We start from the raw sequence: 13,588 nt of genomic DNA, 5'->3' as shown, positions 1-13,588 counted from the left end.
ATACCTTAGCAGAAAACAGCAAACATCCACCTGTTTCAAGAGGTGCCTGGTTTCTTTTTCAGTTGTGTTATGTAGGGCATACATGAGCAGGTTTTTATTCACACCAATCTTGCTTTACATTGCATTGTGCAAAGAGACACGAATTGCTGTATTCCCAGCTGAAGGCCTATTACTGTGGTAAAGTGAAGTTTAATTGCAGTAGAGAATTAGGCACAGTGTGTGAAAAAGCTCTTCTAGCAGATACTGCAGCCTAAATATCAGAGAGTTTAGGCCTTCCACCCACTGCCAAAATGACCCTGATGCGAGCTATTAGCTCCATTGCAGCTGGGGATAAAAATAGATGGTGTGAACTGTTACTGGAAAGCCTTTGTGAGAAGGCTGTGAGAGTAATGGTGGGAACTGTATTCCCCCAGCTCTGCACACACTCCTCTTCTCATGTACCTTTCCTTAAATTAGCACAAGCAGCACCTAACCATAAACTGAAGGAAAAGGGATTGCATTTCTTTGCATGAACGGGAGCTGTGCCTCTAATGAAAGGCACTCGCCTGTAGTGCTGCAGAGTCCCTTTCCTTGATAGTCATTTAAGCAAGGCAGTGGTAACCTTGTGTCACCAGGCCACTGAACATTAACCAGAGGAGACACTTAGATGCTACAGCCTCTCGAATGGTGAGATCTTAAAAATAATTGTTAGCAGACCTGTCATGAAAGGCAAAGATATTCCACGGAGTATCTCTGTCCTGTAGTGCTGGTAGGCACAACCAGGCCAGAGTTAAACCAGCCGTGGCAGAACTGCACCCAGAGGTGGCTCTAGAACTGACAAGTTCCAGCTTTTTCAGTGTCTGAGATCCTACAGTAGTTTTCTAGAGTGTGCTCTTCCCCTCTTCTCTGTGTGTGACATCAGACACAAGAATATCGGGGCTATGGTGGATGTGACATTAATGGTACAAATTTCAAAAGACATTGTTGTGAACTCCAAATCCATCACTCTGTTCCTGCACACACAGTGCTTGCAGGCAGCACACTGTAAGAATGAGGCAGCAAACAACAGTGTTGGACATTTTGAGGGACAGGACCTTTCTGGAAGACAATTTCCCATTTTACTCCTAAAGAGGCAGGAGGTGCCATTGCAGAAAGCCACAATGTGAGACTGGCAAAGGCTCCTACTGTCTTCAGATAAAGCTTATCAAGGGAGTGGAGCAGAAAGGACACTGAAATGATTGATGTGCAGAGAAAGGAGACAATGGGAGATCTCCCATTTGTGTGAACTTTATGTTCAAAGGAGTCGCATACAGTTACATCCTGATCTTGTCAAACTGATAAGACATAAAGTTTGAGGCATACAATCCTCAAGACAAGCATAAACACTGGATCAGATGTGATCTTTGACTCAACATTCTCATTTTCTTTGCTTAGATCCTCTTAGTTTTCTGCTTTATGTCTTAGTTTTGGACAATGCCAACACAGTCTGTTTACATGCAGCTTGCACATGAAGTTTTCCTTTTCCCTCAGTCACAGATGACATTTTTCTTCCTTCTTGTTCCCTTTCATCTTAACAAGGAGTCACTGCACTGAAAATATTTCATTTTCAGTTAGCCTGGAAGCATCCAATTTTTTGGCATTTTTAGAGGACCCCATAATATGTTTGGCAGAGTAATCAGCTCAGGGAATAAATGTGGTCTTTTAAAAGTAAATTAGACATTACAAAAGCCATGTGTCTTCTTGCTTCATTAGATTTGTCATTGTTGTACATGCCTTCCCAGGTAGATGAATTTGATTAGTTCAGCAGCTCCTGAGAGTGTATGATGAAACAATATGCAGAAAAGGAGAGAAAGAAAGTATTCCCAGTGAGAAGCAAGTGCTTGTCCAAAGAGGGCTACTGCTCTGGTATCCTTCCTTTGCCTCAGGACTCTGTGAATGCTAAGCACCTCCAAGCTAGGGGAAAGTATTTTGAAAATTGGACCCTAACACTAAGATTCATGTCCAGTGGAAATGTTCTCATATGGTGGTAGTTGTCTGATCCTTTATTGAAGCCAATTGCTAGAGGCAATTCAGCTGCCCAGTTTTAAATGTGATGCCTCAGCTTCCATGGAAGAAGAGAAGTCATCCTAGAACTGCACAAGGTGTGAAGTACAAGACATCTCATTCTCTGTCTCTAGGGCTCAAGAAGTCAGACAAAGACATATAGCAAATCAATAATAAAACTTTTTTCTCTCAGGTTTGCTTTGTTTTATATGCAGTATAAAACCAGAGAGAACACTTCCAAGTATTTTATTGAGATGGTTGTTTTTCTTTATAGGTAAGGCTATTTCACTTAAAGTTACCAGAATGTTAGGCCTGGATATGGAGGGAAATTTGGCCTTTCTCCCTTGTTTATTCTCTACCAAAAGCTTATCTCTATTGTATTCCTGGGAAGCTCAATGGAGAAAATGTATCAGTTTGTGACCCCAGGTGCTTTCAAAGTCATCTGGCTCGTCCTAAAGCTTTCAGACATTTCTGACCTAGTTTTATGTGTGAAACGTGGTGGAAGTTCACCTGGTTTATGGCAAGGTCTGAACTGCCCTCCAGTCACTTTTGGAGAAAAGAAAACCTGCCCAGAATTAATCTCAGAATTCTGTCACGTTGAACTATGGTGAGAATGGCCTTCCCAGTTTTAGAGTCCTGACTTCAGCTGGACACCAGCTACCCACCAAGCTACTCTATCCCTCCTCCCCACAGCAGGACTGGGGGGGAAAGTTAAAAATAAGATGGAAAAAAACTGTGGCTCAAGATAAAGGTAGTTTAATAAAACAAAAGTGAAGGCTATGTGCAGAAGCATAGGAAAAAATTTATTCTCTACTTCCCATCAGCAGGTGATGCCCAGCCACTTCCCAGGAAGCAGGGCTTCCATTGGCATAGCAGTTATTCCAGAAGACAAACATTGTAATAAAAATGCCCCCTTGTCCTCCTTTCTCTTAGCTTTTATTGCTGAGCAGACATAGTATGGTATGGAATATGCCCTTGGTCACTTGGATCAGCTGTCCTGGCTATGGCCCCTCCCAAGATCTTGTCCACCCCCAGCCTACTGGTAAGAGGGGAGTGCTGGAGAGACAGCCTTGATGCTGCCCCAGCACTGCTCAGCTGCAGCCAAAACACTGATGTGTGAGCAACACCTTCATAGGTACCAGTGCAGCTCTGGGAGGGCTATGATGTGGAAAATTAACTCCATCTCAGTCAGACCCAATGCAACCTCTTGCTGTTGATAATTTACTTTTGTTCATAGGGGTTTTTTATAAATTGCAGGCAAAACCAGCAGCAAACCATGGATTCTGGGACCCTTCCAGGAAACTGAGAAAACTGTCTAACAGAAAAAAGGGAAAGATAATGCCTGGATAAAATTTAATTAAAGTCCAAATGAGCATAGGACTTGTCTTAAAATGACTGAAAAAGAACTCATTGTCCTCTTCTTTGGCTGGGAGCTCTATGTGGAATTAGGTTTTAGCTTGTCTGCAGGAATACAGAGTGGACTGAAAGAACAGGTAATCTGCTGCTTAGAAGATAAACAGCCTGCTGTTGGGAAATGCCAGCAGAGTTAAACAACATGGGGTACGGTCAGCTCGGCATTAACAACCTTGAGACATCTTTACAAAGGCTCACCTGGGCTTCCTTACATTTTTTGGAAGATCATCTAGGTTTCCAAGGCCAGCATGAGGAAAGAAGAATAGACTACTGAGAAATGGGAAAAGTCCCACTCTTCTTTGAGTGCAAATACAGGTCCTGGGATTTGAGTTTCCACAAGTGAGGAATGGACAAAGCAAAGTTGTTGGGTATTTCAAGTTGAGTGATTTTATTTTCCCCGCTGTGAAGTAGAGAATGATAGTGATAATTCCTGAAAACATCTTGGGAAAGACAATGCTATGCTCAGAATATGCTCTGCTTGCCCTCTAGCCATGCTAGGTCTTCCTGTAAGTGATGGGGTAGAGGGAGGAACTATTGATTTTTCACTTGAGAGCCTGACTATTTGCAATATCTGCCTTTCAAAAGGCAATATCACACTACACAGTGTGAGTCCCTTACACAGTCCCTGCTGTACAGACAGCCCTGGCTCGTCAGTGGCTGCAACACCTGAAACCACATTTCTCTCAGAAGCATTTTTAGGGACCTACTTTTGTACTGGTACCTGCAAGAAAGTTATCTGCTTAGGTATGCCATTGAAATCTGGTTGCTCATTTTATACGAAAATTTGGTTTCAACCATCTGTGTTCTTTTTGCCTTTTAACAGCTAAGATGTGTCAGGTGGGAGCTCTCCCACTTCTTAGCTGTTCTCAGACAGTGCACTGCAATTTTGGCACCCCAAGTAACAAAGCAAGGAGAGAGTTGTGTAATATATATCTTCTTTGGGCTCTATTAATCATAGAAATTAAATTTAGTTCTTCATGCCTAGAGCAACTTGGCAAGGGGACGTGGAGGCAAGGAGGCTCTTTGTAAATAAAATTGTTAGACTGAGTACAAAGTTCTGTATGGCCTTTCATGGGAGCATACACTTGGGACTACTCAAAAATCAATAGACAAAATAGAAAACAGTAAATCAAATCAACGTGGTTTCTGCTCTGCTGTAGAAGTGAATAATTCACCTCATGGGCAGTTCTAAGTTTGTAGGGTAGCCAAGATCTATGATGAACAGCAAAAGCACAAACTGCAGGGTGCAGCCAGCAAACATTAACACTGGGCTGTTCAGCCCCACAGCAGGAGAGGGAGAATCCCAGGGCTGGAGCAAGTACAGAAGGGCCAGACCAGAGAGGATGGTTTAGAAAAGTCCAATCAAACACAAGGGTTTTTTCTAAGACTTATAAAAAAAAAAATCTTTTCCACTGAGATGAAGAGATTATATCAGTGATCTCTCCAACACTATGAATGTATCCCTGTAAATGGCATTAGGCTGCCACTCTATGGCAAGGCACAATCCAGCAGATGCTCTGCCTTAGTTTCCCCAGTTCCATTTCCAGCTTTCTCTAGTGGCTTATGGCTTCAAGGCCAGGTAGCTCAAAAAGGTTAACCCACCTCTGTCCCTCTTGTCCTTCCCCACCAAGTCTGAAGGCAAAGTAGTTGTACAAAGAGCTCCCCACACCAAGCCAAGTTGGATTTGCAGTCCCTCCAAACAAAGCCTCTTACCTTGCTTTGTGGACTGAGCTTTCAGATTCATCCTTTCCTGTCTCCTGTGGCTTAACCTCTGTGCAAAGCCTACCCTTCTCCAGGGAATTTTGGTTAGCCAAACTCTTTTCAAATAATTTCAGCTAGAAGCTTCCCTACTTTCAGTTCCCAAGTAAGAGCTCTCTCCTTCTCACATATGTGAGCTAAAACTGATTGTGCTGGTGCAGTTTAGTGCCTACTTTTAGCAGAGAAAAACTGCATTTTAAAAATTATTGAAAAGCTGCTGTACCACTGCAGAAGAACACTCTCCCCATCCTTCAGGCAATAATTAGATACCAACCTGAAAGAAAACTTCCCTTGTTGCTCTCCTCCCCTTAAAAGATCAGGTCTCTGTCACAGACAACTGCAGTGAGCTGACATGTGGGGTCAGCACATGGTGGTCATTTCTGCTGGAAGCAGGGATTGTGAAAGATTTGCTTATGCAGAGATACAGCAGAATTGTGTTTCCCAGCTGTGACAGGACTCCAGTAAGAGGAGGATTATTGGTGAAGAGGTGAGAAATAAAACTGCAGAGAAATTGTATCCAGCATTTTCCCCCCAGTCAAGTCCTGACTGCCATTAGAGATGGCCAGAGACAGCAGTGCCACGTTTGGGTCAGGACGAATAGTTCTTCTTACAGGAAGAACTATTGGTACCATTTGGGCTTTGATTGTTTGTTCTTTAATCTGCTTATGTTGTAGTTACTTCTGAAACAGAAAGAACTCAGCGACTAGAGCCTCTCATGGAAGGGGCTGCAGAAGTGTCTTGATAGGTAAGACAGAGGAAGATAATGGAAACAGCCTAGTTGAAAAGACTAAGCAAATGAAAAATGTGAAAAGACTAAGCAATATGAAGCAATTTGTACCCACACACAGCAATCAAAATGAAACCCCTGACATTTGAGAAATAATAGTTCATGATAACCAGAACATAAACAAAGTGAGGTTCATTTGATATAAAAGAATTATCATATTTCTCCTTAGATTATAGGACTATGGTCTGCAAATCATCCACAGAAAATACATATACTGCCCTGATGGTTATACAATTATTTTTTTTGGCACATAATGTCTTGTCTTACATCAGCCTTGTGAAAGGAATCCTATTGTTTCTAGAAATACCATCAGTGGTTCTGTAGGAAAAAAAATACCCAAACCAACAAGCTGTGCTTGTCAAGCCACTGGTGGGAGAAAATTCTGTTACTGCACTAATAAGCAGGCAGCTTTATGACTGACTGCAGCTTAAGTCTCAGCAACTCACAGCTATTGCAGGTGCCCTGTTTTGCTGTTCTAGACTACATTGTACCCAGTGCTTTCAGGAATTTGGGTAGGATGAGGAGGATCAAACTGACCACTTGCTAACACTGAATTTTCTAAATATTGTATTTGATTTTTTTCTGAAAACAGCCTGAAGAATGAGTGAAAAATTAAAAATGCCAAAAGATATTTTAGCTGAGTCTAAGAGATTTCAGTGAACAGTATCCTACCTGAGGCAAAGGGCCAGCCCTTGAAACAGAAGCAGGATTTGGTACAGACTAAAGGAGTGTTTGAGGTTTGGTCAGAATTCTATAATGACCACTGAGAACAGAGATGTTATGAGGAGTTTGTCTCTGCTGCAACTTGAAATTCTTCACACAAAGACCAAACTCAAACAGGCCTAATGCCTAAGCTGGAACAGAATCCAGTGCAGTATAATCAGTGCTTCTCAATGTACAGAAGTGCAAAGCCACATGCCCATTTCTTTATAAACTCTTCTGCTGGGGTTATCATCCAGCCTGTCACCACCTTGGACTCTGATTTACCAAGTGGTCACACAAGGCCCTCTAAATGAACAGATTCTTTTTTACCTCCTCAGCATGGCCTTTATTAATACCTTCTCTGCTAAATGCCTCCTCTGGATCCTCACTGACTTCTGTTTCAGCTGCCACGACATCGTTTTTCTCTGACCTTAATTAGCGGAAGGCACAGGGCAATTATCACAAGGTTGCAGCCAAGGATCCATGTGTGCCAGCATGGCTGCGTCCAGCTTAGTCTAAGCCGAGTTCATCTTGATCTTGTCCCCTCCCAGCCCATTTCTTACTATTATTGCCCTGCATCCCATTTACTGATACCCCCTCCCCCCCCATTCTTTTCTCTTAAATCAGATATATATTGCTGCCTGTATACCCTGCATTTCTTGTCTCCCTGTACTTTGGTAGCAAGCTCTTTGGAGCAGAGACTTTTTGTTCTATGCTGGTGTAATGCTTTGATTTGCCTAAAGTTTCTAAGTATGACAGTAATGCAAACGTGGTGGGCTTCCCTTCTCTGGTAGTGCCATGAATTCGCTTAAAAAAATGCACTGTGCTTAATTTTTTGGTGATGAACTGGCAAGTATTTCAGTATGGCTACAATACAAAGCGAGTGTTTTGTTTTAATAAAAATGGGGACATCTGAAGACTGCTCTCAGTTTAAAAAGCAAGAGAGTAAACCTTCTGAATAAACAAACATCTGAAAATCAAACCTATATAAAGTGATAAACACTGGCACTGGTCCTCAGAAAGCCAGACTAATATTTCTCACTTCAGTCTAGTTTTATAATTCTGCCTACTCCCTACAGAACTCACATTCCTGCTCATGACTTGCAGATGATGTTGCAAATCATAAAAACATAATTGGGTGGTAATTTTGCTGCACAGCAGATAAACATAGACAAACATGTCATCTCTACTTACTGTAAGAATTTTTCGCTGAAAGAACATCCTGAAATTAATATATGTGATTGGAGAAGCTGGGAATTGCACTCTTTTTGCTCCTTTGAGATGGCTGAAAATGTGCTTGAAACACCAAAACACATTAACAACATGCATCCTCGAATACAGACTTCATTTCTGGGCCTGATTCCCCAGGACATTTGAGCTATTTTTGCACACCAGTTTCCTTCTTATACACACTGAAAATTAAGAATGCCACCAGTAGGGAGTGACTGACCCCTCCCTGTGTAATATAAAAGTGGATTTCATGATGAGAAACATCAGATTTAGACAGGCCTTATCTCACTTCTGAGTGAATGATCCAGTTACTCTTTTTGCTAGTGAGAAAATCAATGTACTCTTTTCAAAGCAAAGTATCAGTAATGGGACTTCAGACTGCAGAACACCTCAACAAAACCCAGACATTTAGAGGCACTTTTCCCTGATTACAAAATCATTTTCTGTGTGTTTTTTCCCCTTTTTGTGGCTTCAGTTACAAAATATAATTTATTAATTATTCTCATCCTCTCTTGTTCCCCCCACCAAAAAAAAAAATCTATCCAGCCCAAAAGTTAAGCCTTTGCCTTACCACGCAAATACTTTTTAATAAACAAATGCATTGCTGCTGCCTTTGACACAAGAGGTGAAAATACTACTTTTTTTTCCCCTGTTTTTTTTTTATAGTAACTGATTGTTAGGGAGAAGAAGTAAAGAGAAATACAGTCACTTCTGACTTCACAAATTTAAGTGAAGATAAGTCGTCATGGTTTGAGAGCTTCAAAAAATCTAATTCCCTATTTTCAAACCCCCTCCCACATCTCAACCTAGTATAAGATATGTTTTTTCCAGACAACCACACGAGACTTAGAATGGGGGAATGGGAATATATTACAATGACTGTACACATAAATATTATAATACATTACACACACAATCTCAGCTATCTCTACCATGACATAAGTATTTACAATGGACCAGATCTCTTCTCCCCTCCAAATAAAAGTCCAGGAGGGAAGAAGGAAAGATCCTTTCCAGTCTCTAGGGCAGCAGCTTATCTTCTTCCCATGCAGCAGCAGCTGTGGCTGGATCTCTGCCAGCACACACGAGGGGGAATCCAAGCCCCTCAGCCACTCGTTTCAAGCGAGGGTCTTCCTCCATAGGCTGTGTTCACCAGGACAAGGGTCACCTCACTACGTCATATCACGAAGCTCCGGGGTCTCCCTGACAGTCCTTATCTTTAGGGGATCTAAGCCCCTTTGCAGAGCTCCTGTGCTCTGCCATCAAGCAGCAGGGGGGCCAAGGTCACCCCCTCCACATTCTTCTCGGAGCTTTTCAGCTCCTCTCTCTCCGGTGCTGCATGTTGCATTTTAGGACTTCCATCCAGTAGGAGTCCACCACCCCAACTTAAGAGGGGTCTCAAAGGGGGTTTGGGGGGTCTGGTTCAGTTCTTACCCCCAAAACTCTGTATAGAGTTTAGTCCTGCTCTCTCTCTCTCTCTTAATTAGACATCTCTGTGTCTCTCCTACTCAGCTGTAATGCCTCTGCCGCTTCTTATCTTTTCTGGCTCCCTGCCACCGTTTCTGGACACTGCTTCTGCCGCTGCTCTGTCTCTGCTCACTCACGGTGGAGAAGATGTTCTTAGCTTTGAGCCACAGGTACCTAGCCCAGCATTACGCTGTTCCAAGTCCCCGCAGCCCCCCAGTGGGGCTGCTGCTGTCTCTCCTCGTGGCTCCTACAACATGGCCACTTCTTCTACCAAACTACAACCAACCTCCTCTTCCGTTTGCTCGTGGTATGTTTGTATTTCGCAGAAGCGCTCATTGGTTAAAACTTCAAAACTTCCAGGGTCACCACCCCCTGGGGTTTTACCACTTTATAACTGCAGGGGGAAAACTGTTTTCCCCCCACCATATAAGTTCAAAAACTCCTAACCATGGAATCAGTACAATCTATTACTATTATATTCCTGATCATGGACACACTTAAAAGTCTACTAAATCTCTCTGTTTTCAAATTCATTGACTTGTGGCTCAGTACCTTTCTTGGATTTCTCTTGGTGTGAGAGAACAGGGCTGTTTATTTTGCAGTTCACAGAGAAACGTCCTTGGACAGCAATCAGAACGAGATACCATCAGCAGACAAGCACAGGGATCTCAGGGTGCTCTAGTGTCTTGGAGACAGCAAGTCAACAGTGATCAGGGGTGGTTACTCCATTAAAAAAAATAAAAAAAATCTCATGTCAGCAGTCTCAAGTCAGATACCAAAGAAACTCAACCCTATTTTCTGAGCATAAACATTTCACATTTAAGGAACAGTATACCTATTAGGACTCCAATTTACAGTTTGACCAAAATAGGTATTCCACAGAACATACAATAAACTTCCAGGTCTAATCCCCCTTACTGAGCAGTTGTGTATTTTTATAATGGATCTCTTCAGATGTGTGAGTCAGCATGGCTGTACCGGCTCAGCTCTTACTGCTGGAGGATCAGGGCTCCCCATTATAAAGCAACTGCAAAGCCAGTATAAATCACCCAAGGAAGATTCTGTCAGAGAAGGAGTTTCCAAGTGCTGTTCAAACACCAAAGCACGTTCCTTCCTGGCAACACTTGTTACCTGACAGGCTCTACTTTCTGGACAAGCCTTCCAGAGCTTCTTTACAGTGGAAAAACAGTGGAGGTATTTTTCCCATTCACCCTGCAGATTCGATTACTACAAGATCTCATTCTCCAGAGGAACTTCCTGCCAGTTTAACAAGTGACTTGGTTCTGCTGCAGCTCCAGTTCAATACATGTAGAGCAGAAAGAGCAGCATTTCTTTTCTCACGGGGGTGTTTCGAAAAGGTTAAGCAGTCAGGTGTTTGGACACTGAAGTAACCAAATTAAGAATAAAGAAAAGAAAGAATTTAAGCTAGGAGTGTTAGACACATCAGGGAACACCAAAGGCCAGGAAGACAATAATTCCCCAGGAGGGCAGAAGCCTCAACAGCCAGGGCACTGTCCCACAGCACATGAACAAGGTGAGCCATTAGCCAGGACCAGCTGAGAGTCTGGGCTATCAGGCAAGTCCATGCCAGCAAAGCAGGCCTGGGGCAAACCTGGGAGCAAAGGGCAGCATTTTGGAACCAGTGAAGGTACCAGGGCCAGATCAGCGAGACCCATGGCTGCGCAAGGCATAGCTGGGACAGGCTCAGGCCTAAGCTTAAACCCAGCCCTGGCCCCATGGGTAGAGGGGTGTCAGGTGAGGCTGGTCAGGGCAATTAGGTCCTATTAGTGCACTTATTAGTGCACCTGACAGACACTGAGTCTCAGATTCTTATTGAGTTCTCACTACTAAAGTTTTCTTGCTAAGTCAATTCTTAAAAATTAGCACATTTTCTCAAATACAGAGGCTCACTACCTTGCACCTAAATACCTATTTACCATCTGGACATTTATTTAAGATCTTAAATTTGGAATCATCTGACATTTTGGAGGCTTAGACCAAAAGATCTCATGAGGGATTTTTAAAATTTATTTATTATTTTAAATAATCTATTGCATTAGAGAAAGACAGTGGTATTTAAGTAAGTATTTCTAAGAACAGCAGAATGTGACAATGGCCATTTTGAGTCAGTCCAAAGGTTTTTCTAATTCCACATCGAGTGACTAAAAGCAGCATGCCAGGAAAGAGTGCAGGAATATGGTGAGATTTCTCTAAAATACTCTTTCAGCCTCACACAGTATGCAGCTCAGCAATTCTGTGCTTCTCAAACCATATTTCAGTGATCTAAATCAAACATTGATGGGGCTTTTGTGGGTTTGAAAAAGGATTCAGGATGTAAGTAAGAACACAGTTTCAAGTTGTTATCCTAAAAGTCCAGGAAAAGAAAGGCTGCAGTCTGAACCATGAAATTATTTTGGTCCAAGCCAAATTGCTCTTTAGCTTGAGCACAAGCACAGAAACCTGAAAGCTAACACAGCCTCTCTTGGAAAGCTTTGTATAATTTAAAACAGAGTCATACTACAAAAACCCAGTTTTCAGCTCTGCTTAGCAACTCCCTTCATGATATGCAAGTGCCTTTTAAAAAAGTTGCCAGAATGAACCAGCTGAGACAAGCTCCTTTTCCTTCCTTTCTCCTAATGATTGGAAGAAAAATTTTTCCACTTAAAATGAATTCTTGCTTCACCTATTTCAATGCAAAATCTTTTTTTTTTTAATATCCAAAACGGCCTTATTAAAAAAGCTCTGTTTTTCAAGGTTTGATAATCAGAACTCTGATATTCACATTTCACAGAAGTGCCTGAAACTGAAGCACCCAAAATGACCAGCTGAAGATTTAGGAACATGGGTTTTGTATAAGAATTAGGCTGAAGAACTGAGAGGCTGAGTAGAACTAGAAATGTAACACAGCAATGCAACATCAACAGTCTCTGTGCCGAGCATAGTTTCTAATCACTGCTATTTCTCAGGCTTTTCTTGTATTTTATGGTGCTTCTCAATTTCTTACCTTTGCTTATTAGACATTACTGCAATAAAAGGCTCTTCACAATTCACTAAGCATAGAAAAATAATGAAGGGAAGACTTTAAAGAGTATTTTTCATTCTCTAACCATTCCACTGAGGCCAGGTTCTTAATAGTTGGTAGCCAGTAGAGTTATGAAATACATATATATATTCCCAAGCAGAAAGATGCTTGGCAAGTTTTGCTTAAAGATCAATATTGAGAGGTTGTATTAGAGATCATTCTGTGAGAAACATTCACTCACAGGAAAAGTATTTTAGTCCTTTAATGATCATCTGTGCCTGTGCATTTTGGAGAACTGGTTCTGGAACTTCACCTATATATTTATTGTGAGGTCACTTGATGCACTTCTCTGAAAGTACTTACGTAGGAGTCAAAGATGTCAATGGTCTTTTATGCAGGGTAATTACCTAAATAAACTCTGAGGAATTATTGGCAATTTGTTCTTTTATAATCAGATGTGTATAATGCAGAAGACTGCTACTGTTTAAATTCAGGATACAACTTTACACTGACTGATTTATTTACCAAAAGATGGAAACAAATCATTTATTTAAACTAATTTCAATCTTTGCCCTTCACAGGAAAGGTTTTGAGCCACCTTTCCAAACCTGAGGAACTTTCTGCTCCATTTCATACAAAGTGTTTCACTCTGTCTCCTTGCAGAAAAATAAAGGCTATTAGGTGACAGGTCTAACTGAAACCCCCCACCCAGACACATGAAACCAGGTACATTTAAAACTTCTATAACTCTTTTTTTTTACAGCCACTTACACTAACTTTGATATCAAAGTCCCCAGTCTTAATTTACACAGGCATTTGGTCTTTGTATTTCTGTTCCACAGCTGATGGAGGTGGCACATTCTCAAAGAATTAACTTGAGTGACTTAATCTTACAGACAGCTGATAGCCTGGTATTAAGTAAGATTTCCCAAAAATACCATTTAAGTGCTTCAAAAAACCTGACTTTGAAATATGGTGTAGATTATCAGTGCTGACAGGCTAATATGAAGTCTAATTATTATATATGTGCAATGGAAATAGTGAGAGACTTAGAAGTGCAGGTGATGAGCTATATACTATATTAGAGAGCAAAATGTCTGTGGTCTACAGGGACATAAGCTATAAAATAGCTTGCAGAAAACAGCCAAAGATATATAACCTGTACTGAACAGAGGTGCTGATGACTA

General features: G+C 41.6%; 1 protein-coding gene across 1 annotated transcript in view; it reads left to right on the top strand.

Moving 5' to 3' along the window:
- Positions 1-13,588, top strand: part of WAPL (WAPL cohesin release factor) — a 121,129-nt gene that overhangs the window by 17,722 nt on the left and 89,819 nt on the right. The gene's annotated exons all lie outside the window — the stretch shown is intronic.

Source organism: Pseudopipra pipra, chromosome 8 (genome assembly GCF_036250125.1).
Source record: "Pseudopipra pipra isolate bDixPip1 chromosome 8, bDixPip1.hap1, whole genome shotgun sequence".
Taxonomy (NCBI): Eukaryota; Metazoa; Chordata; class Aves; order Passeriformes; family Pipridae; genus Pseudopipra; species Pseudopipra pipra.
Note: the sequence above shows the minus strand (reverse complement) of the source record. Positions and strands in the feature narration are given on the sequence as shown.